We start from the raw sequence: 6,000 nt of genomic DNA on the forward strand, positions 1-6,000 counted from the left end.
TTGAAGTTTGACCTTGCTGAACAAATGAAAGATCAGCTGGACCCAACCAAACACATACTTTTTAGATACTTCGTAACTTCATCTCCCATTAGAAGTTGAGAGCACAGAATCTGACTCCAGACTGCCTTGTACTGAATCTCAGTTCTTCCCACTCAACAGGTATATGTGATGGTCAGTTTTAATGGTCAGTTTTACAGGATTTAGAATCATTACGGAAACAAACCCTGAAGCACATCGATAAGAGATTTTCTTTTTTAAAGACTTCTTTAGGGGCTGGAGAGATGGCTCAGAGATTAAGAGCATTGCCTGCTCTTCCAAAGGTCCTGAGTTCAATTCCCAGCAACCACATCGTGGCTCACAATCATCTGTAATGGGGTATGGTGCCCTCTTCTGGCCTGCAGGCATACACACATATATAGAATATTGTATACATAATAAATAAATATAAAAAAGACTTCTTTAAAAAATTATGATGCATGTATATGTCTGTCTGAGTATATGCCAAGTGTGTGTGTGTGACCCATGGAGGCCAGAGAGGTTGCTTGAGCCCATGGAGCTGGAGTTGCAGGTGGTTGTGAGCTGCCACACGAGGATGCTGGGAAGCATTTTTTTAATTGTCTGTATCTCTTGGTGTGTGATGTGCATGGTGTGTGTGGGTGTTTGCACTTCAGCATTTGTGTGAAGGTCTCACAACTTGTGGAATAAGTTCCCTTCCACCAAGTGAGTTCCAGCAAAATGCTTTTGCCCCCTGAGCCTTCTCACTGGCTTTAGAAAGAGGCCATTCCCAGCCGTCCGACTAGCTTAGACCTGGAATAATCACACAGAAACTATATTATTTAAAACACTGCTTGGCCCATTAGCTCTAACTTCTTATTGGCTAACTCTTACATTTTTTTCGGGCGTTCTTTGAACACTCTAGTTTTTTCAAAGTAAATGCTTCAGGCCCCTGGGACACTCAGCTAAGAGCATAGAGGGGGCTCTGAGAGTCAAGGGGCGGGGACAGGTGGTGACAGGGACTGCCTGCCCGCTCCCTCCCAAGATCCAAATATGAACTTTTTCACCGCAGCAACTTTAAGATGCACTATTGGAGCTGGGATTACCGCGGCTGCTGGCACCAGACTTGCCCTCCAAAGGAACTCTTACACCTTTTTAAAAAAAGATTATATATATATATATATATATATATATATATATATATATATATATAGCATTCTGCCTGCATGTATGCCTGCACACCAGAAGAGGGCACCAGATTTCATCATAGATGGTTGTGAGCCACCATGTGGTTGCTGGGAACTGAACTCAGGACCTCTGGAAGAGCAGCCAGTGGTCTTAACCACTGAGCCATCTCTCCAGCCCCTGAACTCTTACATCTTAATTTAACCCATCTCCATTAATCTGTGCATCACCATGAGGTCGTGGCCTACCAGCAAAGTGATGGAGGATTGTAGTGATGATCTGCGGGCAGGCCTGCTTTTCGTCCCGCCCAGCTCCCACACGGCTAGCTTTATACCCGAAATAACAGCACACAAACTGTATTCATTTAAACACTGCCTGGCCCTTTAGCTTCAGCCTTTTACTGGCTAACTCTCATATTTTGATTAACCCATATTTAGTAATGTGTGTAGCACCATGAGGGGTAGCTTACCGGGAACATTCTAGCCTACGTCCATCTTGGGTCGGAGCTTCATTGCATATGACTCACTTCCCTTCTTCCCAGCATTCTGTTCTGTCTACTCCACCCACCTATGTTCTAACCTATCAAGCCAAGCAGTTTTCTTTATTAATTAACCAATGAAATCATCAGATAGACAGAAGACACACCTACATCAGACGACTCTCATTGGTTAATAAAGGAACTGCCTTGGCTTTTTGATAGGGCAGGATTTAGATAGGTGGAGTAGACAGAACAGAATGCTGGGAAGAAGGGAAGTTAGGCAGACGTGATGAAGCTCTGGCCCAAGATGGACGTGGGTTAGAATCTTCTTGGTAAGCCACCACCTCGTGGTGCTACACAGATTATTAGATATGGGTTAAAGCAAGATATGTGAGAATTAGCTAATAAGAGGCTGAAACTAATGGGCCAGGCAGTGTTTAAATGAATACAGTTTGTGTGTTGTTATTTCAGGGCATAAGCTAGCCAGGCGGCCGGGTGCTCCTCACTACAGCAAAGTTTCAGCATATCTATCTCAGGCGTCTCCATGGTGTCTCCCAGACTCTGCCTTCTTCTCCCAGCATTCAGTACAGTTCCCCTCCCCCCCAATTCTGCCCTATCAACAGGCCAAGGCAGTTTCTTTATTCATTAATGGTAATCACAGCACACAGAGGGACCTCCCATATCAACTGGCTCCATTCAAAGTGTTTTTCAAATACATACACAAAGATGGAAACTGAAATTTGAATACTAACTGTATCTTTAGTAATTAAAGCATAATGACCTATTGTTTTAGATGTGTGCTAGCCCCACAGCCTTTATCTCTTAAAGATACCCAAAGAAACATTTCATTGAGACATAATATGGCATCTGGAATTTCCTTCAAAATGACCCTGGGTTGCCTAGTTGAGTTATAGCATGTGAACATAAAACACATTACATTTATTTTGGAGAAGGCTCTCGCTATGCAGCCCTGGCTAGCTAGAAATTCACTATAGACCAGGATGACCTCAGACATTTTGGCATCTTCATAACTGTGGTTCAAGTTCTGGAGTTCTGGGATTACAGGTGTGTGTCGCCATGCCTAATCATGAATGCATGTGCTTCAAAGTTGCTAGCTAACACCTCTGAACAAATACCCCACCATTTTTTACTTAGAGATTTTTTTTTTATATTTATATGTGAAAAACTAATCTTTGGTAGGTATGGTTGTGAAGGGGAAGCCTAGCCAATCACCTTGTTTGTAAGGCGTGTCCCCCTTAGGCTAATATTTACTTATAAAATCTTGCGGGTGTGCGGCCTGCCTTCTCTTTGTTTTCCTGAGCTCCTCACTGGAACCTTGGCTTTTGTAAGTTCCCTTTTCTTTCCTTTATTAAAGCTGAATATTATATATTAAAGCTAGTCTGGTTAATCATAACTGCCGATCAACCACGCCCACTCATGGTTGTACGCTCCCAACACTCAGGCACAGGAAAATCTTAAGTTCAAGGCCAGCCTTGACTACAGACTGAGACTTTGTTTCAAATAAACTTTAAAATGAAACAAAATCAACAAAAATAAAAACTTGGGGCCTGAGAGATCCTCAGCTGTTAAGAAAACTTGTTGCTGTCACATAAGGGTTTAGTTCCCAGGTCCCCTATTATAACTATCTGTAACTCCAGTCCCAAGGGATCTGAGGCCCTCTTCTGGCCTCCTTGGGTACCAAGCAAGTGTGCCGTCCACAGACATACATGGAGGCAAAAACATTCATACACATAAAATCAAAATGAATTAACCTTAAAACAAAACAAAACAAAACAAACCTCTAACTTGAAATTGAGGAGTCCTATACATACCATGATCGAGTGTAATGTTTTCTAACTCTATGATACTGTGTATCCTCTTGGCCTTTCCCCCTGTAATTCCTTAGTTGAAGCAACTGGGCTGTTTCTGTAGCAGTTTTTCCATCTTGGTTCTATTGGTGGCTTTCCTTATCATATGGTGTCTCCTAGTCTCTCTCCTCTGTATTTTCAGCACAAATCAGTAGAGGTTTGATTAGGTTTAAGTTCGCATTTCACCTCTTGGTAGATGGTAGGATCCCTCTTGGTATAAGTAGGAAAGAAAATGTATACATATATGCATATATATATACACATACACATATATGTTATTATTATATAAATCACTGTTATACATACACACATATATGCTGTTTTATATAAATCAGTTATATATACACACATATGTCGTTATTATGTAAATAGGTTATATATATACATATATATGTTGTTATTATATAAATCACTGTTTTGGAATTTTACATTAGAAACAACAATGGTGGCTACTTGTACGAATTTGGGGGAGGGGAAAGCTTTTTCTTGTTCATTCTTATCGTTTATAATTGTAGTTTACTGTGCATGTGCTCTTAAAAATATTGTTAGCCAGGAGTGCTGGCTGGTGGATGGAATCCCAGCAATGTTGCGAGCATAACAAATCCTTGAGCCCACAGATCTCCAGAGAAACCAGGACTGTTAAGTGTGTGTGGTTGTCTTTCCAATAGGAAAAACCCGCTCTTCCACCCAGAAGGCTGGGAATTGGAAGAGATTAACAGCCTGATGATCTGGATTATCTGTTGGGCCATGCCGTATCAAGCTCCTACCAGGACTAGAGACGTAGGAATCTAAATGACCCTTACAGCCAGAGGTTCTCCAAACTCTCACAACCAGGACCCGAGGTGATTGATTGTCCAAATGCTCTCTACAGTATCAGCATGACTGAGACCAGTCCAGAGTGTCCCTAGGCCCTGCAGCTAGTACAGGCAGCCTACCTCTAGAACCCATCTTCTTGGAAGAAATCACATGTACCCTGTTTCAATGCAATTCTGCTTCTTTGTGCGCTGGGGATTGTATCACACCAGGAAACTTTCCCCAAATTATACTGGGCTTAAATATGTTCGGAGTAAGCTGCCTGATATCAGACGCTTTAGACGTCTTGATAAAGGTCACTGAAGTCAGTCTGCCCCGGGTTTTCATTCTCATCTCTTCTTGGTTTGTTTCTGGCCTGACATCTGCAGAGACCCCCTCACAGCACAGGTGCCTGAGGCAGAGACTGTTGCAAACCTGAGGCTATTTTGGACTCGATAGTGAGTTCCAAACCAACTTGTGTTACAGCGTGAGGTCCTGTCTCAAACACAAACAATAAATACCAAATAACTCCTAATCTTATTAAGTAAAAACAAACAAGACAGACCTATACAAAGTAGCTACCAGGTATATTGGTACATACTTGTAACCACACCTTGTGGAAAGCTGAGGCAGGAGGATTTGGGGCTTGAGGTCACCCTGAGCTAGAAAGTGAAACCCTGTTTCAAAACCCCACTACCAAATACCAAATAAACCAAACCCTAAATAAAACACAATAAATCAAAACCTAAACAAACAAAACTACCACAGGATTTTGTGGAAAAAAATGTGTTTCGAAACACCTGAGAACCTACTAGACTCTCAAAGTGTTGCAGTTAATTCTGAATAATAGCTGAGAAAAATCTCAACAACACAAACAGCAACCAATTTAAATTAAGGGCAACAATAACGAGAACAACAAAAAGTCCAGAAGTCCCTGGGGTTAGAGGGCTAACCTAGAGATCTGGGATTGGGACTCCACTATCCCCAGTCTCATTAAAAATATAATCACTGGAAACTGCACGCCGAGCTGGTTCTGGTGGTGCAGGCCTGTGGTGGTGCACTTCGGTACCCCAAGGAAGGCTTGAGGCTTCTCCAATTACCACATCCTACTCCCCACCCTCCACCACCACCACCCCAGCAGGCACACCTCTGCCTTTCTTTTTTTCTTTCTTTCTTCCCCCCAAAGGTAATATCTTGCTATGTAGGCCGTATTGGCTTCAAACTCCCAGTTATCCCACCTTAGTGTGGTAGTTTGAATAAAAATGCCCCCTCCTCCCCCGCCCATATCTTTGAATGATTAGGGAGTGGCCTAAGGAGGTGTGACCTTGTTGAGGTAGGTGTGGTCTTGTTGGAGGAAGTGTGTTACTGGACGCGAATTTTGGGGTTTCAAATGCTCAAACCAGGCCCAATGTATTTTCCTGCTGCCTGCTGATTTGGATGTAGGACTCTCAAGGCTGCACGCCACCATGCTTCCCGCCATGATGACATCGGCCTAAACTTCTGCTCTATAAGCCAGCCCCAATGACATGGTCTCTTTTATCAGAGTTGTCCTGGCCATAGTGTCTCTTCACAGCAATGCGACAGTGACTCAGACACTCCGTTTCCTAAACCCAGCCTCGGAGGAATATAGGAATGTTCCACCACAACAAACTGTCATATTTTATAAAAAAAAAATACTTGTTT

Source organism: Arvicola amphibius, chromosome 14 (assembly GCF_903992535.2).
Source record: "Arvicola amphibius chromosome 14, mArvAmp1.2, whole genome shotgun sequence".
NCBI classification, from domain to species: domain Eukaryota; kingdom Metazoa; phylum Chordata; class Mammalia; order Rodentia; family Cricetidae; genus Arvicola; species Arvicola amphibius.